The sequence below is a fragment of the Callithrix jacchus genome, chromosome 9 (assembly GCF_049354715.1).
Source record: "Callithrix jacchus isolate 240 chromosome 9, calJac240_pri, whole genome shotgun sequence".
NCBI lineage: Eukaryota > Metazoa > Chordata > Mammalia > Primates > Cebidae > Callithrix > Callithrix jacchus.
The window spans coordinates 130,939,112-130,964,565 of NC_133510.1; the positions used below are offsets into that span (position 1 = coordinate 130,939,112).

General features: G+C 43.4%; 2 pseudogenes; both read left to right on the forward strand.

Annotated features, from left to right (window-relative positions):
- The first annotated feature begins 14,704 nt into the window (after window positions 1-14,704).
- LOC100395353 (zyxin pseudogene) lies at window positions 14,705-16,789 on the forward strand (annotated as a pseudogene).
- A 6,078-nt stretch (window positions 16,790-22,867) lies between these two features.
- Window positions 22,868-22,989, forward strand: LOC118144739 (5S ribosomal RNA; annotated as a pseudogene).
- The last annotated feature ends 2,465 nt before the right edge of the window (window positions 22,990-25,454 follow it).

Below are 25,454 nucleotides of genomic sequence, written 5' to 3' on the forward strand. Positions count from 1 at the left end.
TCATTTATGGCAATAAGAAAACATGCCCCCAATTTTTAATGGTTTTGAACTGCTTGACATATGAGACTCTTGTTTTAGGATTGGAGTTTACAAAACTCCCAAGACTCATTTGTAGGCCAATATAAATATCAGTATAAACAGTTCTCAAGTAAAGATTCCAAAAATCTCCTTAAAATAAGTAAGCGTTCTCACTAAATTGTATACATATCTTTTATTTTCACCATTTGAAAACAACAAAGTGGGCTGGGTCAAGGGCTCATGGCTGTAATCTCAACACTTTGGAAGGCCAAGGCAGGTGGATCTCTGGAGCTCAGGAGTTCAAGACCGGCCTGGGCAACATGGTGAAACCCTGTCTCTACAAAAACTACAAAAATTAACCCAGCCTGGTGGCACACACCTGTAGACCCAGCTACTCTTGGGAGGCTGAGGTGGGAAGATCACTTGAGCCCAGGAGGCAGAGGTTTCAGTGAGCCAAGATCACACCACTGCACTTCAACCTGGACAACTGAGCAAGACCCTGTCTCAAAACAAAAAACAAAAAACAACCTTCTAACAATAGCTTATACAAGGCGGGGTATGTACTTACTGTACCAGGCACTCTATTGAGCATCTTGCATGCATTAGTCCATTCAGTTTTCATAATTTAAGAGAAGGCATAGCTTCATATAACATTGAAATCAAGCAGACAAGCTAATGAAACAGTTGGCACCTTCTCCTCCCTTCATCTTGCTCTCCACCCACAACACGTATCTATTGATGTTTTTCACAGCAAACACCTCCGAAGAGCCACCTGTGATCCTCTTTGATGGCTTCGTGTCTTATTGCCATTTTGTTCATAAAGATCAGAGTCTTGTAATTTTTCCAGAGTCACCGAAATAATCAGTGCCAGAGCTCAAAACTGAGGCTGTCTTCTAAGTCGGCAAGCAATGCACTGAAATCCAGCTGTGAACATTAAACACAGGCATGCACACAGGAAAGCTAACGTGTTCTCTTTGGGACGTATTTTAAGACGTCGGGCTGTAAACAATAAATAAATACCACTTTTATTTGTCGATTGGAGAATGAATGAACTTTTTCTTCATGATTACCCTGGGTTAACCTGTACTGTCATCAATTTGGCATATTACATAGATATCAATATAGGCACAGATACACACACATATATGCACATGTATGTATGCGCACTTATACACGCATGCCCACATATATGTGTGTACCGAAAAAAATGGCTTTGGCTTGTGATTTTTTAACGTTATGCATTGTATCTACCTATCGGTTATTTAACAGTGCATGTCTTTTCCATTTAGCCTAATATTTAACATACTAATTCACTCTTTGGGCTTTCTGAGAGTGTTGCTATAGAATGCCTAGACAATAAGAGTATTTAATCGGTAGTTATTTTGTTTCTAAAAGTTCCGTTTGTTACTGCAATGAACATCTTTTTACATAGGTGCCTTGGCGTGTGTGTCCTCAGCTCACATTTAGTACGTGCCGGGGAAGATACATTTTATGATCCTTATATAATTTTCAAACCGCCCTTTGAGGAGGTGGATAATCTGGACTCATATCCAGTCCATGGTTCCAGAGTGGGGATGCTGCCCCCCTGCAGGGATGTCCATATTCACGAGTGAGGGGTTCGCCAGGCATCATGCTTCTCTTTCTATCTTTAAGTTCTCCAAATATTCTGTCAAATATGCATCAACTATTCTGGGTATAAACAATGCACACAGGTGCACAAGCAGAGATGGGCTTCATGCAAATGAGTGTGCGAGCAAGAACTCCTAAGGCGACCATGGCTACAACAATTAAAAGCTAATTCGGGAGGATAGAATATAGAAGAGCCCTGTGGAGCCTAATTCTTAAAGATCTCACACTCCGCAATTGCTTTCCAGCATTCCGAGGTGCTTGACAAAATTCTAATCAGCCCATTTCATGGGCAAGAATGCCTTAAAAAAAACTTCCATTGTTCTGAGATTTCTCTTTTTTTGCCTCTTTCTCAACTCTTCCTAGTGCCCTGAGATTCAAGGGACATTTTTAATCACACGCGACATGGCCTCTATGTGCTGGCTTGCCTTTCCGAAAAACGTCGATCAAAAGGATGGATGATTCAGATACACCCCGTGTTAATACACGCATTAATAGATCTAAATGCAGATTTCCTTTTTATTTGGGTAGATGTGTCGGCAGTTAAACACTATGCCTCACCAAGAACAAAATAATTATTTTTACTTTTGACACAATCAGGATACATATTTCAATTTATTCACTTATGCAATCACTTTTACCATCAGCCCACTCAGCCAGAGAAACTCATAAAACACAGTTTGATTTTTCTTTTTTCAAACGGTGCACGCAGCCAAGCTTCATGTCCTCAGTTACCTTATTTTATATTCTTGCACTCCAGCATGGGAAGCTGAGCAGAGCGCCTCTCCCCTGGCCAGGAGCCCTGGACTTTCTACCCTCCCCAGCCCCTGCCTGTGCCTGGCATACGAATGTGTTCCTACTTCATGCTTTTGTTCTTCTGATTCTGCCTGAATCCAGTAATAGATCCGAAGTGTGTGCCTCATTTATTTGTCTGAATACAATTATGAATAGATTTCCATTGCCAAAGTGAGGGTCCCTTCCCTTCTGGGTGCATATGTGAATCTCACAACGCCCAGACCATTTCACTCAATAAAGTGGTAAATTCACATGTGGCTTTGTCGTTGCCAGAAGAGACCATGAATTGTCTCAGTTGGAAAGAAAGTATGGTGGACCCACTGGAATAGTGCCCTCTTCTCACCCCACGTTCGGTTGCAGAAATGTTAAGATTGGCTGATATCTCTTTCTGAAGATAGGCACAGAAACATCCAATTTTCATGCTCCACAAGGTGTCATTTGAGCTGGGATAGATATTTTGTCTTTGGGATCCATCAATCTGCTTGTGTGTCTCCCATTCGCTGAAGATTCCCTGAAGCTCCTGAATATCATCCCTTGAGGTCAAGGAGACACATTTTCAATTTCCACCTGCAAATTAGACTGGGGTATACTTTTCTGGAAATATTAGAGAGAAGAAAATGTAAAACTGTGGTCTTAATTTTTTTTTCACACCAGAGATGGGGAAGGAATGCTTTTTTAAAGACAAAAGCTCAGTGAATTTTGTAAACCTTCGGAAGGATATATTTAAAGCCATACTTTGGAGCCTTGCTGGGTAGGAGAGAGAGATCCCAGCAAGCTACCCTAGGGCTGCTGAGATCAACAGCAAACTTTATTAGACATGTTGGAGCTGACTTCTGTTTCTCTTATGCCTCAACTCACTGTATCCCAAATCAATCAACAGATGAGTACTGTGCACCTGCTCCCTGCTAGCATGTACTAGTACTGCATGGACCGTAAGAAACATATCACATGCCAAACTTCCCTCTAGGAGTTCACTGTCTACCTAGGAGAAGGACTTATTAGAGTTCAAGTCGTATTCAGCTGTAAGTAATACACAACCTGAAAAAGAAGAGCAATGAACAAGTAAGAGCACACACACGACCTCAGGACTTAGACTGCCTATGGATAGCATCATGATCCCCCATTGCCAAGAGAGATTCACGCTCCTCCCAGCATCCTGCTCTGCCAACTTACCCATATGGTTTCATCTCCCCACAGTCACAAAATGACTGCTTCACCTCCTGTATCACATGCACATTCCAAAATTAAGAATGGGATGGACAAAGCAAAAAGACAGACCCAACTGAGGCAATTACCTTACAGAGGCTTACTGGAAGCTCCTCCCGGCAACTTCTATTAATATCTTTAGGGTCAGTATGGTGACCCATGGCCTCCTCCAGCTGCAGGTAGCCTAGTGGAAAATAGTGTTTTTCCTCAACATGGAAATAAAATCTAAGTTATTAAAGAAGAAAGGTGAATCAGGTGTGAGTACACCAAAGGTGCTTGCTTGTCAGGGGCAGAAAGCAAAGGTGGAAAGGTGATTGTTAATGGAGGGCAGTAGGTAGAAAGGTGTTTGTGAGGAGTTCAGGAAGATGGCTCACAAGAATACTCAGAGGGGAATGCCGTCCCACAGGAATCCTAGTCCTCATTAGGATCACGAGTCAGACACTGATGGTAAGAAATACAGACTTCTGTTTCCTGGAAGGTTCCCTGCCATGAGTGTCTTACCTTGAGTAGTGGGGAATGGGAGTGAATGGGTGGCATTCAGAAACTGATAGTCAATCACCAGGTGTAGTTCCTGGAAGAATGCAAAGCAAGAGGAGGGCTTTTCTAAGTAACCCTTGTGATCTGGTTCTGCCTCTCTCACAAAGCACGAAGGTCTTGTTATCTCATACTCGGTTTCCCTCTGGCACTCCCTACACCTATCTCTGCAGACCCTTCATTTTAGGTTAGCTGTTCTGAACCCATGCTACACATTAGAATAATGTGAATAACTTAAAAATACAAATGTGCAGGCTCTACCCCAGAGAAATTAAATCAAGATCTCTAGAGCGTGGGGAGAGAGAATATTTTTCAAATTACTAGATTTAATTTTAGAGCAGTTTTAGTTTTATAGAAAAATTAAACAGAAAGTACAGAGAGTTCCCACATACCTCCTTCCCCCAAAATAAAACAGCTCTTCCTGGTATCCACATGTTGCATTGCCGTGCTATGATGGTTAGGTTGATGAGCCAATGTTATATTGACACATTATTAGCTAAAGTCCATAGTTTTCATTAGGTTTCCCTGTTTGTGTTGCAATGTTCTGTAGGTTTTGACAAATGCATTCACCATTTCAAGAGTTTTCAGAAAGTCCCATATCCACCGTTTCAGTATGAAACAGAATAATCTCATGTCCCAAAAATCCTCCGTGTTCCACCTATCCATCTCTCTCTCTCCCCTAATTCCTGGTAACCACTGATCTTTTTTTTTTTTTGTCTCTATTTTTTTGCCTTTCCAAGAATATGACATAGTTACACAATCAGGTATATAGTTACAGCTAAAATCAGTATCTTTTGAAGGTCTCCAGGAAATTCTAATATGCAGCAGCATTGAAAACCACTGGGCTACCATACAGAATGATGTTCGACTGATTTATCTGAAAGGTCCTTTAACATACGCAAAGTGCAATCCCCCCATTTCGTGGATGAAATGTGTGTTCTGAAAGCAGAAGTGACTTGGCCAGGGTCATGTGTGAGTATGAAGACCTCCAGGTCAGGAAGTCTTCTGCTTGTACCACATTGTCGTTCTGAGACCAACTGGCTAATGCAGATTGAAGCTTTTTCTCTCTTACCCTTTCCTCTCACATCCATGCGTCGTACAGATATTTACTGAGAATCATTCCCGAGTCAAACAGTATCCCTGGTGCAGTAGATACAACCATATATCTGAAACCGCTGTTGATCCTACAAGCCTCAGTTTAGCGGAGGTTACGGACAAGCTGTGTGAGGTAGAGTGGTGATATAATGGCATCACCTGAATGCCATTCTAGGTCCTCTACAGCATTCATTCCCTTCGTCCTCACAAGATCCCCTTGACGTAGGTATCATTATAACCTAATTTTAGAGACGAGGGTACAGAAACGGAGGCACAGAAGGTGCTCTGTCTAGGGTGACACAAAGTATAGATGGCAGAGCCAAACTTTAAGCGCAGGGACTGCCCCCTGCATTAGACGGTTCACTGATAATTCTTCCGGTGTCCTGCAGTATTTTACACTTTCATGGCCGTGGGCACAGGGTTCTGAGAGTCTCCTTGTGAGACTGTGACACAGGACTCTGGAGGTGACTGATGGAGCAGAGCACATTCCATATGGCACTTTGATGTGAAGGCTGACAGTGCTCACCTGGCCGGGGTCCAAACAGCTCCAAAATCCCACTCCTTCCAACAAAAGGTGTGAACATTGCCACAGCCAGTTGTCTCTCCAGAATGACTGATACCAAGCGCCATGCCTCAGAGTCGGGGGCTTAAGAGTGACTTCATTTGTGGAGCTTATCTGCTGCTCTGTATTTGCTGCTATTGAGTCATGTCATGCTGATGAGGGAAACGGCTGTCTTAACTAGGTCAGCTCTTATTGGCATTGACAAGTTTTAAATCTAAAATCCAACCGTATGTCATTGCAAATATCACCCAGAATGGCAGTTAGTATTAGTATGTGTTAGCAACGACTAATTGTGGTAGTTTGATTTTATGTCGTTTTATATTTTATTTTATTAGTTGTTACTAGTACATACTAATGCATACATGCATATGTGGTATGTATTAGTAATCACTAATAGTACTAGAAATAACTCTTACTAAATTACTAATAGTATATCAGAAATACTAATATACCATTACTAGGTTATTACTAAAAGCATACATAAAAGCAGTGTTTTTTTTCATTGAATCCGATGAACAATACAAAATGGTAAAAAGGAAACGATCTCAGGCAGGAAAAGTTGGTATGCCAACCACCCATCAAAAGCCACTCCAGAGCTTAACAAGTTAGAAGACTCCAAAGGTACCTATAAATACTCCAGGGATCACACTAGCAAAAGTAGGATGTCACAAACACTGTGAACAGGAGCGTGAAAGAAACCCCTGGGCATAACTTAACAGAGATGCCAGCTCACAATTTGCTACTCATGATTTTCCTATCCATAATCTTTCAGCAGAAGATGCTGCCAAAGAGGCTGGTGACTCAAGCACCATCGCAGACTTGAGTCTCTTTGCCCCCTTTTGGGTTCCATGATGAATCCAGAGGCAATCACCATGTGAAGGGAAATGGCATGCACTGATTGGTGGAGCTTTGGACTTGTAACCAGAGCTATTGCCGGAAGCTCAGGGTCTCTGCTAACAGCAGAGTGTCAAAGTAGAGAACAGGAAATCAGTGTTCCATTACCTGGAAAAGGGGGCGAGGGTGGATATGGGTCAAAAACAACCAAGGACGTTCCTTGAGATGTGCATTTACTCGCCTGCTCCAGGACCTCATGCTAACTAAGCTAAAAACTTGGTAACGTCATTGTGCCTGGTCCTATTATTTACGATGAGGTCTTTCTTCGATGATAATGATGATAAAACAACCACCACTTTTTGAGTGCTTATCAGATTTCAGGCAAGATACTAAGTCGCCTTTATCACTCAACTTAAGACGACAGCCCTGTACCATATGCATGATTATTATTGTTAACGTATCACATTTACAGAGGAGGGAAATAAGCATCTGAGTCCCTGTGTGTTCTCGACCATGCTCCGTCTCCCTCGGCCCCACGCTCACACCTGGTTTCCAGTCGATCCTGACTCCCAATCTTGCCTGACCATCCTCTCACTCATGGTAGTCCAAGTCCGCAATGATAAGTAAAAACAAAATATAAAATGAAATAAAACTACCACAACCAAAGCAATTAAAGGCTAAATTTAAAAGTGATTGAAGGCTAAATCTTGAGTGCTGTGTACCACGCACCCTGACTCAGCACATCTTTGTAGGAGGCTTTTGAGAAAGGGGCTGAGAGAAGGAGAAATACAGAGGGCCTTTCAAAGCCAAAAGCATAGCTGAACTGCATCTCTCCTATGCTAGGAGAGTGACGTTTCTGGGTGGGGTTTCTCCCATGACTACCTCTATTTCTCAACTTCGTGAAAGCCCTGAACTATTTGGAGACCGTCTGTGTATGGAGGGTCCCCATGTCCAGATTTGACATCCAGCCACCTTGTGAAGAGCCTGAGTTGGGCTTTTATCTCTCAGTCATTTTTAAAGTTTTTTGACTTAATATTTAATTTAATTATTATTATTATTAGAGACGGAGTCTTGCTCTGTCACCAGGCTGGAGTACAGTGGCCCTATCTTGGCTTACTACAACCTCCGCCTCCAGGTTTAAGCCATTCTCCTGTTTCAGCCTCCCAAGTAGCTGGGATCACAGACACCTACCACCACGCCCAGCTAATTTATTTGTGTTTTTAGAAGAGATGGGGTTTTACCATGTTGGTCAGGCTGGTTTTGAAGCCCTGACTTCAATTGATTCCTCTGCCTCAGCCTCCCAAAGTGCTGGGATTACAAGCATGAGCCACTATGCCCAGCCTAATTTTACTTTTGAATTGACAAACAATAACTGTACATATTCGAGGGGCACATGGTCCTGTTTCAATAGATAAAATGAATAATGATCATATCAGAGTAATTAGCATGTTCGTGATCTCAAACATTTATCACTCCTTTGTTTTGCAAACATTCAATAATCTCCTTCCAGCTATTGGACTAATAACATGTCACTGTTAACTGCAGTCATTCTACAGCGTCACAGAACACTAGAACGTGCTTACTCCTCTACCTAGCTGTCATTTTGTAGCTTTTGACAAACCTCTCCCTTTCTTCAGCTTTTCCCAGCCTCTAGTATACTGTCTTCTATGTTTTACTTCTGTGAGATCAACATGTTCAGGCTTCTGCACAAGAGTGAATAAAAAACACGAGTTTTTAACTTCCTGTGTTTGCACAGGTGCCTGAAGATGGGATGGGATGGGATGGTCACAATTTGTCAACAGATAATGGAAAATGTCCATGGACTGGTTGTGATTCTCTCTAGCTCAACATTTGGCTGATACACAGAGAGATCAAGAAAGGCTTTCAATAACTGCCACCATTATTTTCTTTTCCTCCCTCGTGAGTTCTTCCGGACCCTTCTTTGCTCTTTTTAACGCTTCCAGTGGTTCAGGATCATATCAGAGCTAAACACAGGAGCTCCTGATTGAGTCTGGACAGACCCACTTCTCTTTGCTTAATAAATATATGAATCTGTTGTTAAAAAGCCCCATGATTCTAGGGAGATCCCTCTTTGGGTCTGGGCTTTCAGACACACCCTCGACCACATAGTGTGGGATTTGTTGATGCCGTTGAGGTCAGCATTGCAGCACCAGTGATAGAAATGGCACATTTAACCTCCTGACCCTGGGGGAGAAGATGCCGGATGTATTAATATACTAGAGCATTCCATGAGTGGGGAAGTCACACCGGACCTAAGCCTCTGAATTCAAGTCCCAGCAACCTGCTCTTGCTGTATGTCCCCTGGTTTCCCTCTCAACCTCACTCTTTGTGGTTGTATTTTCCAACAGGACACCTGCGCAAATAAATAAGCATATATGTAGCATCAATATCACAGGAAGTCTCTTATTCACCTGATTTTCAAGAGAAATATGCTGGTGACACACACGGAACTTGAGGAGCGAGAAGAAGGGAGCTGCGCAGATGGGGGATGCTGTGCAGATGGGGGGTGCTGCGCTCTGGGGTTTATGAGTCTCGATGACAAACCAGGACACATTATTAAGGGGTGTATATTCAAGAAGGCTCCGTGGGCAGGACATTTAACCTTCTAAATGTCATTATTCTCATCTACAAGTCGGAGATGAATATGAGTGGTCTCGTAGGTTGAGAGGAGAGAGAACTTGAGGAGGGCTGGGAGCCTACACCCAGAAGGAGCGTGGTAATGAGTCCAACAAGAGGCAGGACATAAGGGCCAGAGGCCGGGAGACTTGGAGGTGGAGGGTTCTGTGATAGCTCAGTGACCGCTCTTCCAGTTGCACAGCTTAGGATCCCCACGTCTGGGGAGACAAGGTCCCCAGAGAACTGACTGGGGAGTGGAAGTGTCTCTGCAATCCAAGAGGCTCCTTCCTCCACTGAAGCAGCAGCGGAGGGGAAGCAGCCTGCCACACGGGGCCCACAGCTCCAGGTCTGCCTCCAAGATGGGGATGTGTCCAGATCCGCCATATGCCATGGCTTAGAGCAGAAGTGTAGAGACATCCAGAAACTCCCAATTGTCCCATCTTTAGCGTTACGATGCAGCAGGACCCAGGGTGGGCATCTGAGTCATTTTCTTGGTACACGCATGCAGCAAATTCAAGATGACCTCACCCCAAATTCAAACAACATGCACCAAAAATGAAAGAGAAAAACAAACCCTAAAGCTGTCAATGTCACCATCTCTTTGATGGCTCCATCTTGAAGCCATCTTTAGTCAAAGGCGCCCCCAGGCCCCTTTGGAGATAATTCTAGGTGGTGGAATACCTGGAGGGTCACCCCCAGAGATACCAGGCAGAGCAGAGGCTGGTGGACCATGCACAGGCAGGATCCCACACAACACAGCAGCCCTCAAGCCCAGCAGGTACCACCCAGCAGTGTGTGGGCAAAACCTCAGGCCATCTCAGAGCTTTTTCCTTTCTTTCAGTCACAGGAACAATATCAGTCCAGTAATACATAGTGTCATACCAAGGAACGTCAAAACTCTGAAATGTATGCAAGTTAACGGCAGCAGCTACTCCAGCGGGGGCGGCTTCAGGCTGGGAAACTGCAGCAAAGTTTACAGAGGCGGTGGGGATGGCTCACTCTCTCTGCTTTCACTCCCTCCCCAGTCTCTTCTGATTACGGCCCCAGAGTGAGAGGCAGAAGTAAAGGAGCAGAAGATATCTGATCTGGCAGATAAAATTGGGAGCCGACGACAACGTTCCCAGATGGAGCAGACACCCAAGTCTGGCTCTCCCTCCTGGGGCAGCATTATCTGGCCTTTGTGGGGCCCGAGATGTGGATGTCACCTGCATTAGCTGGGTCCAAATGACATCGTTTCCTGATGGTCGTGAACAGCTCTCCCATTGATGCCTCGGCTTCAGTCCACTTTCTCCGGGCAGTTCCCTTTATAGGCTCCTTTTGAAGATCACCTTTGACCTGGCTTTCCTGTACAGTCCCAAGGAAGCATACAGCTCTTTGCCCTTGTGTGGGTGAAATCACAGAGTCTCTCCCAATGCGTCCCTCTCTGTCTGTGTTCTGTCCCAGCTAGGCAGTTCTGACCCCAGCCTTTCACATTTAGAATTCACTTGGTTGGACTCAGATATGAGTTCTCATTTCTATTCCATGCCAGAGGTTACAGGTCAAACTCTCCATATGATTTTTCTGAAGCTCACATTTATCCAAGTCGGTGGCTCAATCCTGCCCCATCTCAAACCTGTGTCAGGCTTAGAAGTCAGAGTGAAGAAAGGAAACGTGACTAACTCTTTCTCTTTTGCTTCACCTCTTCTCTAGTTGCTAGTTACTAATCACCTCCTTCCTCGTGGTGCCATTAAGGCTACATTCACTGGCTTAAGAGGTGAGAGATGCTAGCACACCAACGACTTCCCTCCGAGACATCTTCAGAACCTCTGATCCTGGCAGGGGGAGGTGATCCGCTGCTGTGGGAGGGCCCATGTTCAATCTTTAGCGTGTCCTGCCTGTGTGTTTTCTCTTTAGCCTCTGGGGAACACCTGGTACCTACTTCACGATTCTCACCTCCTGGTTATTAGAAAAATGTGTGGGTTTAATAGATGTTACATTTGATGTCTCCACTCCTATTCTGTTTTTCAGATTTTAGATTGAGGGAGTACAAGTGCCATTTGTTACATGGACATGTCATGGTGATGAAGTCTGGGCTGTTATTGCAGCCATCCCCCAAAAGGTAAACATTGTACCCAGTAATTAATGTCTCATCCCTCGCCGCCCACACCCTCTCACCCCTCCAGACTCCAACGTATTATTCCACATTCTATGTTCCTGTGTACACTTTACTTAGCTCCCACTGTAAGCTAGAACAGGCAGCATTTGACTTCCTGTCTGAGTTATTTCACTTACCATAACCGTCTCTAGTTCCATCCGCATTGCTGCAAAAGACGTGATTCCATTCTTTTTTATGTCTGAGTAGTATTCCACGGTGTGTCTGCATATGTATGGGGGTGTGTGTGTGTGTGTATATATCTGCACATTTTCTTTACCCAATCACCCACCGATGGACTCTTTAGTTGATTCCACATCTCTGCTATTGTGAACAGTGCTGTGATAAACATACCCGTATTCTTTCGGGAAAACACCCGGTAGCAGGATTGCAGAATGGAATGATAGTTCTATATTTGTTTTCTGAGAACTCTTCATAGCGTTTCCCATAGAGGCTGAATGACTTTACATTCCCACCAACATTGTCTAAGCATTCCCTTTTCTCTGCATTCTCACTAACGTCTGATATATTTTGACATATATATATATATATATATATATATATATATATATATATATTTTTTTTTTTAGATGGAGTCTCACTCTTGTTACCCAGGCTGGAGTGCAGTGGTGTGATCTCAGCTCACCGCAACCTCTGCCTCCTGGGTTCAGGCAACTCTCCTCCCTCAGCCTCCTGAGAAGCTGGGATTACAGGCATGCACCACCATGCCCAGCTAATTTTTTTTTTTTTTGTATTTTTAGTAGAGATGGGGTTTCACCATGTTGACCAGGATGGTCTCGATCTCTTGACCTCACGATCCACCCGCCTCAGCCTCCCAAAGTGCTGGGATTACAGGCGTGAGCCACTGCACCTGACGTATTTTGACTTTTTAATAACAGCCACCCTGACCGGCATAGGATGATATCTCATTGTGGTATCAGTTTGCCGCATTTACTCACATCTCTCTTTTCACTAATCCCTGAAGTCTTTTCTGTCCTCACTGTTCCTGTGACATAGTGTCTGCCCTGTCACATCCTGTCTTATCTTCCATAGTTTAAGAGCTTGACACTAATGAGCCTATGAATATTTTAAGAAAAATGTCTGCCACCCAATAGATATGGAACCCACACCATGCGTCAGGCACTGAGGCTTTCAGTGGGGATACAGCAGTGTCCAGATGCATACCTGTTGGCTCCTGAGAATCTGCAGCCTTCATATGGTTTCTGAGAACATAGAATGTGCTCAGTAGATGTGATTGGTGATTAGTGGGTTATAGAAAAGGAAAATTGGATTGCGATTAGTGACAGGGTACCCTTAAAACTCTGGCTATGACAGGCCAGGCGCGATGCTAGATGCCCCCCAGACCTTCCATGCCCCACTGGTTTATCTCTGCTGCAAGCACCTCCAACTTTTTCCAGTGCTGCAGCCTGATGCTTCAGTGCCATCTGTCTTTCCTTTGCTTAGTGTACAGTGACTTTTACACACAACTTCCTTGCATTGATTGACTTTGCCAATTTCCTTTGTTTAATTCATCAGCTTTCCATCTCTTTACGGCGGAGTTTCATCAGGTAGAGGAGGGAAACTCTCTATTCTTGGCAATAATATCTGCCACTTGAAAAGAACACCAAATAAAACACAGAATAGCAATATCTTTGCCAACAAGTGCCTAGAGATATTTTGATCATGAGTAAGGCACTAGGATGTCAGAGGAGTGTCCTCTTCTTAGAGACTATGATATAATGGCCCTGGGAACAGCAGATCCCATGTGTGGATTTAATATGACATGTCTGGGACGTCAATTCTGCTCTTCAAACTCCCTTCAGATGCTGGCAAGCTCACAATATCATCCCAAAACTCTGGGATTAAAATACTAGTTCCTGCTTTGAACACTGCCTGGTGACTGGCTCTGCCAGTGGAAAATCCCTCAGCCCATTATCTATTGCCATCAAAACTCCAGCAGCTGCAGAGCAGGGACCATCTGCTCCATCTCTGAACCTACTGGCAAAAGAAGGAATTAGGAGACCACGGAGAGGGGCCTAGGTTAGTCCAGCCACAGAGGGGGACAGCTTCTTGAGAAGGTGGCTCTTGCAGGCTGCTGCGTCCAGTCGTCACTCTGTCATTCCCTTCCTGGGAATGACATCCTGAAGAGCATCCTCTGCGTGAACCAGTGGGCCACCCTGTCCTGTCAGAGAAGTCCCTTCTGTCTTCCCTGATGCTCAGACCCTCCTTGCACTACTGACCCCTGTGCATCCGTGGCCTCCACGCCAGTCCAAGGAGCTCCATCTCTGCCATGTGCTCCCTCAGGGTCCCTTTCAGAGGAATGAGAAGGCAGAAACCCTCCAGTTACAGAAAGTTCCTCTGGAAAACAGGTCCATTCCTATCACTCCTCTTTAAGTGTCTCTCAACGTCAACATCAAACTGTAGACTGTCTCAATATCTTAAAACCATCTAATTGAAAAATATATAGTATGTGGTCATTTTAGTTCATGTTCAGGATTATGTTATGGTTTCTGATAGACGGTGGTTGACATTTAAAAACTAAAGAGAGTGATAAAACGAATGAATGCTTCTTTTATTCAGCATTGCTTTTCTTTGGTGAAAGTTCTCCGAGGACTGTGAGGTAATGATGAGACCAGCTCATGCATCCACCTTTCAGCACGTGCACATTTTCTCTATTGTCTGAGAGGTACCAGCAGTCTGTGTTTGCAATTATTCTGTACATTCTACAGAGCATTAATTATCAAATTTGAGAATACTTGCCCCCCCATTCAAAGTATCCTATCATATGGCTGCATAAAACAGAAAGCGAAAACCAAACAAAAAACACACACATATTACTCTTCATGAGCTCAGGCTGACATTCGTTTTTCCAGGTCTTATTAGTGAGATAAAGTGACAACAACAGTAAACACAGGCCAATATCCTTTATTCCAAAGCACAGACTGTCCGCATGCAGCACGTGAGAGCATCTTTCAGACTTGCACAGCCGGAGTGTCCTTATTTTCCACTTCAAGCCTTAGAAGCAGTGCAAAGGTTGAGCCGGAGAAATGAGGTGTTTACACTTCGATAACATGCACCTTTCCTCATATGGGTTGTCACACTCCTGGGAAATTCACTAGGACTGGTCTCTCGGAGCAAAGATGTGTGACCTTTAATTTGATTGTCTGAGAATAGATTGTCCCGAACCCAGTCACCAGTGAAGGAGTGAGTCTTTAAAGACACGGTGAGCCCCGCCCCCTCCCTCCCCCCTCCCTCCTCCTTCCCTGGGTCCTTCCCCGCCCGGCTGGAGGCTGCTCCGGACAGGGACTCAGAGTCCCCAGCCGGTTTCCCGCGATCTCCGTTTCGGTCTGGGCTCCGGCTTTTTACGCCCCACAGAAGAAGTTCGGCCCTGTGGTGGCCCCAAAGCCCAAAGTGAATCCCTTCCGGCCTGGAGCCTAGTGCGCACAGATGGGCCGGGTGAGCAGGATCCCCGCGCCGCCCCCGGAAGCCTTTCCCCTACCCCACCTCCCCTCGCTGGGGATGGCGACAATGCAGAGGGTGCTCTGGGAGGTGCCTTCCTGCCGCCCCCTCCCGCGACCGAGGAACCGTTTCCCCCTTCGCCTCTAGAGGAGGAGATCTTCCCTTCCCCGTCACCTCCGCTGGAGGAGGACGGAGAGCCTGAAGCCCCCATACCGCTCCCACCACAGCCCAGGGAGAAGGTGAGCAATATTAACCTGGAGATCGACTCTCTGTCCTCACTGCTGGATGACATGACCAAGAACGATCCTTTTAAAGCCCGGGTGTCATCTGGATATGGGCCTCCACCCGTGGCTACTCCATTCATTTCCAAGTCCAGTACTAAGCCTGCAGCCGGGGGCACAGCACCCTTGCCTCCTTGGAAAGCCCCTTCCAGCTCCCAGCCTCTGCCCCAGGCTCCCACTGCCAGCCAGACACAGTTCCCTGTTCAACCCCAGCCCCAGCCCCAGCCCCAGGCTAAGCCTCAGGTCCAACTCCATGTCCAGCCCCAGCCCCAGCCTGTGTCTTTGGCTAACACCCAGCCCTGAGGTCCCCCAGCCCCATCTCCGGCACCAGTCCCTAAGTTTTCTCCAGTGACTCCTAAGTTTATTCCTGTGGCTTCCAAGTTTTGTCCTGGAGCCCCAGGTGGACCTGGGTCACAGCCGAATCAAAAATTGGGGCACCCGAAGCTATTTCCGCTGGCACAGGCACCCCTCAACCTCCCAGCTTCACCTATGCTCAGCAGAGGGAGAAGACCCGAGTGCAGGAGAAGCAGCACCCTGTGCCCCCACAGGCTCAGAACCAAAACCAGGTGCGCTCCCCGGGGACCCCAGGGCCCCTGACTCTGAAAGAGGTGGAGGAGCTGGAGCAGCTGACTCAGCAGCTAATGCAGGACAGGAGCATCCTCACAGGCAGACGGTGGCCGCCAATGAACTCTGCGGCCGATGCCATCAGCCCCTGGCCCGGGCTCAGCCGGCCGGCCGTGCCCTGGGGCAGCTGTTCCACATCGCCTGCTTCACCTGCCACCAGTGCGCGCAGCAGCTCCAGGCCCAGCAGTTCTACAGCCTGGAGGGGGCGCTGTGCGGCGAGGGCTGCAGCACTGACACCCTGGAGAAGTGCAACACCTGCGGGCAGCCCATCACCGACCGCGTGCTGAGGGCGCGGGCAAAGCCTACCATCCGCAGTGCTTCACCTGTGTGGTCTGCGCCCGCCCCCTGGAGGGCACCTCCTTCATCGTGGACCAGGCCAACCGGCCCCACTGTGTCCCTGACCACCACAAGCAGTACGCCCCGAGGTGCTCCGTCAGCCCGGAGCCCATCATGCCTGAGCCTGGCCGAGATGAAACCGTGCGAGTGGTCGCCCTGGACAAGAACTTCCACATGAAGTGTTACAAGTGTGAGGACTGCGGGAAGCCCCTGTCCATTGAGGCAGATGACCATGGCTGCTTCCCCGGACGGTCACATGCTCTGTCGGAAGTGCCACACGGGTCGAGACCAGACCTGAGTGAGGAATGGCCCTCTGCAGATTACAGCCCATGCCCACTGTGGACCACCCACACTGAGACCACCTGCCCCCACCTCAGTTATTTTGATGTCTAGCACCTCCCATTCCCAGTCCCAGGCTAGCATCCTAGGTGCCCTGACCCTGGGTCCGAGGTGGCCTAGGGGTGCAGAGTTCCCCACCCTGGGGTGTAGTCCTCGCCCTCCCCGCAGGGACTGCCCACCGTCCTCCAGGACCCCACCTGAGGGGCACCAGGTTTAGTGCTGCTGCTTTCCTGCTGTACCCACGCCCTCGGCCGGCCCCCGAGCAGCCTTTGCACCCCCTCCAGGATGTCCCCACCCTCCCCTGTGCTGCCAGGTTGTAGCTATAGCTACAAATTAAAAAAAAAAACCTTGTTTTCCAGAAAAATAAATAAATAAATAAAGACACGGTGAGTTCTCTGGTATCCAACGGGGTAACTGCGCACAGGGGATTTTTGGATGTGATACCCCAAATTGCCTTTTCTGATCATGTGATTTCCTCATGGGCTGGTAAATGCCCCCAGATACAATGAGCTTGAAATGACTGGAAAAGTGCAATTAGAACTGTGTTTCACAGCGTCGGGTAATTCTGACAGCTGAATCTCTGACTCATGAGAAAGAAGTAAAACTGAATGTCAGGAAGATGTAGACACTCAGCATTAAGGCAACTTAAAATGTGGAAAGCTGGAAAGAGCTTTTGTGCCCAACCGAACAATAGGAATAAGATGGATAGTCTATTACATTCCAGCTTTTATTGAACCCAGTGGTTCAAAAGGAACTGATTAGATGGAAAGTGAAGGGATATGACACCAGTCAGAACAAACTTAGATACGTAAAAAGAAATAACTGTAAAAATTGTTCAAATGGAATCAAACATCAATGACTTTTTTGATCATTCTAAAACATAATTGTCTGAAGAAGAAAGGCCAGCATCATATTGTGTGTGTGTATAATGCATGTACGTTTTCGTGTGTGCTTATGTACAATACACGTATGTATATGACATGTACGGGCATATACACCATAGCATACGCTCAGATCATGTGTAAAACTAAACTGTGACAGTTCACAGAAGATGAGAGAATAATTGGGAGTTTACTGTTTAAGATTCTTGCAATGCGTGAATCAGATAATAGTGATATCATATCATCTGATGTTTGGCCTTGATTATTTAAAGATGTATATTGCAAAATGAAACAAAGTATAAAAATTATAAATAAAAAGTTAATATTGAAGATAAAACATAATTTATAAAAATATACAGTTAATTGGAAGTAGACAGAAGGGAGGAAAAAGAGGACAGGTAAGAAAAATGGAAGACAACTAAAAGGGTAGATATAAATTCACACCTGTAATCCAAGCACTTTGGAGGCCAAGGCAGGTGGATCACCTGTGGTTGGGAGTTCAAGACCAGCCTGACCAACATGGTGAAACCACGTCCTGAAAAAAATAAAAATAAAAAGCAAAATAAAAAATAAAAAATTATTAATAAATTAAATACAAGTGGTCTAGACTACCAATTAAAAGACAGATTGTCAGACTGAATAGAAGACAAGAATCAACTATATGCTGCCTATGAGTATCAAAATAAACAGATGGGCCTGGCACAGTGGCTTATGCCTGTAATCCCATAATCCCAGCCATTTGGGAGGCCAAGGCAGGCTGATCATTTGCGGCCAGGAGTTCGAGACCAGCCTGGCCAACATGGTGTGATCCCATCTCTACTAAAAATACAAAAATTAGCTGGGCGTGGTGGTGCAGGCTTATAGTCCCAGCTACTCTGGAGGCTAAGGCAAGAGAACGGCTTGAACATAAGAGGCAGAGACTGCAGTGGGCAGAGATCACGTCACTGCAGTCCAGCCTCGGTAAGAGCCACACTCCATACCCTTCGCAAAAATAAAAAATTAATAAAATTAAAATGTGCCATGTGAACACTAATCAAAAGAAAGCTGACTATGATAATCATAGGCTTCAAAAGAAGGAATGTGTCAACAATAAAGAAGGAAATTACATAAGGATAGCAGGATAAATTCTTCACAAGACCAAACATCCTCAATGTGCATATATCTATCCACAGAGTTGCAAAATATATGAAGAAAAACCAACGAGAAATGATGAGAAACAGACAAATTCACAATTGCCATGGGAGACATAGCACTCCCCTTTTATTAATAGCATCACAAAGATGCCAGATGCAGTGGCCCACACCTGCAATCCCAGCACTTTGGGAATCCGGGACAGGTGGATCACTTGAGCTCAGGAGTTCCAGACCAGCCTGGCCAACATGGTAAAACCCCATCTCTACATAAAATACAAAAACTAGGCTGGCAAGAGGGTGCCCACCTGTAGTCTTAGCTACTGAGGAGGCTGAGGTAGAAGGATGGCTTGAGCCAGGGAGGCAGAGGCTGCAGTGAGCCAAGATAACCACCACTGCACTCCAGCCTGGGCGACAGAGTCAGACCTTGTGTCAATAAAAGAAAAGAAAAGAAAAAAATATAAAAACACGCACATGACAACACAATGAGGAATAAAACATTAGAATATTAGTACATATATAGTAGACCTTAAAAATGGCTGTCAATCCACCAGTGCCAGGTGTTATTCATAAAACACTCTGCCTAACAGAAGAGCACACACATTTTCTTCAGTATACTTAGAACATTCACCAAGATAGTTTATCTTCTAATTCATAAACCAACCTTAATAAATTAAAGAAATATAAATCAAAGTATGTTCTTGGACCACTGTGGAATTGAATGAGAAATCAGCCACAGCAAACAATATATAAGCAATGTTTAAATATTTGGAAATTTAAGGACACACTAAATTTATTATAGTATTAACTCCCATGAGTTAACATGTGTTCCAGTTATCCACAGAGAAATTGCAAAACTTGTTTTGATAAGAAATATTTTGGGTGGAGTGAACACTGTGAAGAACTGCATTAGAATGATGCTTTGAGATCTAATCCTACTCCACCATCTGACCCCAGAACAAAGAAGATAGAAATCTAAGAAACTGGAACATAATCTGGAAGGACACTTTAATATTTTGCTGGAGACCACAAATACTCACAAAGAATGAAAGCCTAAATCAGTAACAGTCTCCACACCTGTGGGCCAGAGAGGACAAATATGACAGATGGTAAATGTGGACCATCTTGGTAATGGGCACTGTTTTGTTTTTATGTTTGCACTCTTATGTCCTGGTATTAGTTCTTAACGGTAGTTAAACTCTGTAGGTGCATTAGACAGAATTGTTACAGGCTTTCCACATGTGACAAAGTTATACTATTAAAGCCACTTTGCAACTCATAGTAGAGAGTATGAGTTATATAAATGTTACAAAAATGCACAGAAACTATTGCAATCATTTAAAAATTAATAAAGTACCAACAGAACCCAGATTCCAATTGCTGAGTGCATTTGTGAAATCTGGTCACATTTGGGAACATTTTTCAATTGCTGGTGTTCTTAGTTAAAGCCCAAGCCATCTCTTAAATTGTAATCCTTCAGAAAAGAAATGCAAACGTAAGTACAACTCATTGCGATTCACTGCTACAGATAATTGGGGAATTCGTCTTTATCAGTCAGTCCTTGTTTCCATATGCTTATAGAAAACCTTCTCCGAGTCCAACAACCTGAGCTAGCCACCTATCTTCAGTAAAGATAGCCACCTATCACTGTAATTGCTTCACTGTATTATGCTGATCTATATAAGAGTTTGGAGTTCCTACTAGATTTTAAGCCCTTTGCGTGCAAGACAATGTGAATATCAAAATAGTGTCGCAGAAAAAATTAATAAATGTGCATCAAGAGTTGTGACCCACCAGATCCACTCCTATGGTACAAGGTCTGCTTGAATTTCAAGTGCAGAGGGAAGAGGTAGATCACATTCACCCCTTCCATTTCCTTCCAGTTTATTAACTTTTCCTGCCATATACAGTTTTGCCAAATACAATGTACTTCAGTCTACATAATCCTGAAACTCATGAATTCCAAAAACTGAAGAGTTGTAGAAGTTATGGCGTCATCTCTCTTGGTGCACATCCTCACGTGGCATGTAACTACAATCAATTCAAGTTTGCTTTGTAAGATATCCTCCAGGTAGAAATAGATTAGTGCGTTCTTCCCTAAAACATTAATGTCCAAAAAGAGGCATAATTTCGCAAGAGACCTGCTCTGTACCTAAACAGATTTTGTGTGACATGAACCTATTCTTTTTCTCTTCTTAATAACCATAACGAAGGCAGAAGTCTTTATCCTTTTTTTCTCAGAATTAGAAATCTAAAGAAGACCACACTTAAGAAAACACACTTTGATAATTTTGTGGAGATGAAGGTAAAGATTACAGGTCCTTCCACTTTCCTTGCCTGCTCTTCTCCTCCTGAAATAGCATTTTTATGTTTCTCTATCTGCTTCCTGCTTTTTTTCCTCTTCGCTCTTAGACTCTCTTCACTTCTAAGAACTAGGCTGAACCTTTGATTTGCTACTCACCCGGTATAGGGACTTGGGAAACATTTTTCTCATTGGACTTCAGTTAAGTCATACAAAATATAAGGATTCAAACTGTTATCAAATAATTGTTTTAAGAAAAGAGTGACCAAAGAGATGTAAAAGGTTTAACCCAATATTCAGTAATGCCTATCTATTATATTATATTCTTTAAATTTTTATTTTTAAAAAACGCTTTCTTTTGAGGAGTAGTATGCATACGATAAAGCACACAAATCTTAAGAGAACCGTTTGATTAGTTATCGCATATTTGCATGCCCACCTGGCCATCACACAAATCCTGAGACAGAACACAACTAAAAGGAATTGCCTCCTTAAATTTTGTATTCTGATCCAAAATTTGCTTCACTCTAATTCCAAACATAATCTGATGTTTGTTACCAAAACGTCTTGGTTACTACAGCTTTCTAGAAATCTTTGAAGTCAAATTGTATATGTGCTTTAACTGAATCTTCAAAATTATATTGGCTCTTATCATTTCTGCTCCTTTCCTTATAAAATCAGAATTACTTTATCCATTTCTACAATAATTTCCAAATGGATATTTGTTGAAATTGCATTTAAACTAGACGTTATTAGAAAGAGTTCATATCTTAAGAATATTGTCTTTTAATCGATGAACATGGTACAGTTTTTCATTTATTTAGATCCTGAATTATTTTCATCAGTGTTTTCATTTGTCATTTTCTGCCTACAGCTTTGCCTCATATTTTGTTATATTTGGCTATTTGGTGTTTTTTAAATGGACTTTTAAAATTTTAATTCTCAAATGTTTATTGTTAGTATACAAAATGCAATTGATTATTGTACGTTGAAACTGTATCCTGCAGTCTTATTAAACTCAAATTTTAACTCGAGTAGCTCTTCCGTAGAATTTTCTTGGTTTCTCTAGGAAGACTGCCATGTCACCTGCAAATAGCAATGACTTTATTTCTTCTTTTAAGTTTCATTTGTCTTTTATTGCTTATTCTTTACTTATTACACTGACCAAGATCTTCAATATGAGGTTAGGTAGAAAAGGTGAGAGAAAACATTATTGTCACGTTCCTTATCTAAGGGGATGAGCATTTAACGTTTTGTCATTAAAGGTGATGCTAATTTGACACATTTTTGATGTAAGAGATTTTCTTTCTGTTTTTAGTTGCCATTTTAATCATAAATTTGTAATGATTTTTTCAAATGCTTTTGCTGCATTTATTATAATGATTGCATGCTTTTTCTTCTCTAGTCTGTGTGATGGTTAATACTGACTGTCAACTTGATTGGATGGAAGGATACAAAGTATGGATCCTGGGTGTGTCTGTGGGGTGTTGCCTAAGGAGATTAACCTTGGAGTCAGTGGGCCGGGAAGGCAGACCCACCCTTCATCTGAGTGGGCTCCATCTAATCATCCTGCAGCACAGCCAGAATATAAGCAGGCAGAAAAATGTGAAAAGAGAGACTGGCCTAGCCTCCCAGCCTACGTCTTTCTCCCATACTGGATGCTTCCTGCCCTCAAACATTGAACTCCAAGTTTTTCAGCTTTGGAAGTCAAACTGGCTCTACTTCCTCCTCAGGCTACAGATAACCTATTGTGGAACCTTGTGATCATGTGAGTTAATACTTAATAAAATCCCCCATATGGATATATACATATATACATATATATGTACACACACACACGCGCGCACACACATGCACACACACGCACACACACACACACACACAGAACTAATATATTCCATTAGTTCTGGTCCTCTAGAGAACCCTAATACAGTCTGTTCATATGACAAATTATAGTGATTGATTTACGAATGTTGGAACAATCTTACATTTCTCAGATGAATGGAAGTGATTATAATGCAGTAGTGTTTATTTTAACTTTGATTTTAAAACAATTTGTCAAGAAATAATGTATCTCATCTATGGCCATACCACCCTGAAGGCACCCAATCTCATCTGATCTCAGAAGCTAAGCAGGGTTGGGCCTGGTTAGTACTTGGATGGGTGGGAGACTGCTGGGAATACCGGGTGCTGTAGGGTTTTTTTTTTTTTTTTTTGAAACAAAATTTTTTTAATTAAAAAAAAAAACAAGTAATGCATTTCAGTTTATGAGGAATACTTGCTTGCTATTTGGTTTTCTTGTAATATCTTTGTCTGGTGTTTGTGTCAGGGTATTGCTAGCTAATAGATAAACTCAGAAATGTTTTCTACCCTTCTGCTTTCTAAAAGACATATTGTACAATTCATGCTATTTCTTATGAAATATTTAATAAATGTAACCAGCACGCCAATGGGTCTGGGTTTTCCTTTCTGAAAAGTTTTTGTTCCTCTGCCCTTTGAGTTAAATTTCTTTGAATTATTGAGGACTATAATGTCATCTATTTCTGCTCGAGTGGCCTTTTGTAGTTTCTGTCTTTCAGGGGCTTGATCTATTTTGTTTAACTTAGTATTAAATTGTTGCAGTATTCCATTATTTCACTAGCTCAGTTTTCTCAGGGCTAGTCTACCAAACGTCGAGTGAGAAAAAAAAGAAGGGAAAAGTTTAACTCTTAATGAATTTTTTCCTGTGATTACTAGATGGAACTTACTAGTCACTAAAATATTTTATATTCTTTTATGAAATTTCTACTTCTTTTAAGACTGTGCTGTTATCTCCAAAATATTGATATTCATGATGCATTTTAACAACCTTACTGAGGTATCATTGACATAAAACATATTGTATATATTTAAATGTACATTTAATAAGTTATGACTTATTCATATACTCATGAAACCAACCATGATTAAGACAATTCTAACACATGCCTGAGCTCCAACTGACTTGTCGTACTGTCTGCACTCTGGCCCACCAGTCACGCTCACCATGCCAGGATTGATTGATTTCTTTCACTGTCAATTACTTTGCGTTTCCAACAATAGTATGAAAATGGAAGCACGCAACATGATGGCTAATTTTATGCATCAGCTTAACTGGACCATGAGGTGCCCAGAGAGTCGTTCAAACGCTACTCTGGGTGTGTCTGTGGGAGTGTTTTCAGATGAAATTTATATTTAAAATGGTAGACAGAATAAAGAAAATTGCCTTTTATAATGTGCATGAACTTCATCCAATTAATTGAGGGTCTGAACGAAACAAAATTCTGATTCTCCCTCTAGTAAGAAGGGATTCAACCTTCAACCCGGAACATCAGCTCTACATATTTGGACCTGCCATTCTCTGTAACCACATGACCCAGTTCCTGATAAGTTCTCTCTTTCTCTTTCTGTCTCTCTTTCTGTGTGTGTGTGTGTGTGTGTGTGTGTGTGTGTGTGTGTGTGTACACCATACCCTTTTAGTTCTGTTGCCTTAGAGAACCCCAACTAATCCACATAACAAGTAATATTTTCTGTCAGACTTTCTCACTCAGCATAATTATTTTGAGATTTACCCCGTTGTTTTACATATCAGTAATCCGTTCCCTTTTATTACTAAGTGTTTATAATGTATAGATGCACCATATTTTTTTTTATCAATTCACCTGTTGGTGGACATTCGGGTTTGACTTACATATGGATCCTTTATGAACATCTGTGCATGTACCTTTATAAAGACATAGCCTTTACTTCTCTTGAACAAATACCTAAGAGTGTTATGGCTGGATCAACTGGTAGGTGTATGGTTGCCTCTTAAGAAATTGCCAAACTGCTTTACAAAGTGCTTATAAAAGCGTGAGTTTTCTCTAACTGTATGAACGTACTCAAGACAAGAGAAAGAGCTGCTTTACGTAATCCACAACTTCCTGACTGTCCCCTGTTTCTTCTTCCCATGTGACTGTTTTAATATTCATCCACCTCCTTTAGTTTTATGTTATCTATTTCCTTGATCCTTATTAAAAACACTGCTGTTTACTCTTGTTACCTCATATCTGGTTGGCACTTTATTATACATAAACTATTACCCAGAGGTGTCCAGTCCTGGGAGAGGAGGTCACTTTTATACAGAAGGAACACTGTGTCCTCCGGAGTAGCCAGTCCTCCTGCACAGGCTATAGTTCCACTCCCTACCCTGCTCACTGTCCCTGCAGAGAGGTTTCACTTTTTCTGTTTTTAATCAACTTTTTAAAACTCTGGTTTACTCCAAAGTCAGTGTCAAAAGTCTCCACTCACATAGGCATAGAAAACCACATGCTTGCTCCTCATGGGAGGGAGGTGTTTTACAGAGCGTATGTACATAGATGCAGCTAAGTGCCCAGGAGCTCCAGAAACTTGTGATTAGAGAATCATTCCAAGGGCAGGCTGATTTTTGAACACAGGGAGCTGGAGGAGAAGGGGGTCCTGAGAAGGCATCTGCTGCACACTCCCTCAATCACAGAATGCCAAGTCGCTTGGTAGGTGACAGAGCCTAAACTGCACGTCATGGAGCCCAGGCCTGCACAGTAGAGAAAGATTTATCCTCTAACAATACCTGCAACTAACGCTTTCTCCCTGGGGCACCAAGATTAGATATGATTGGAACATGAGCC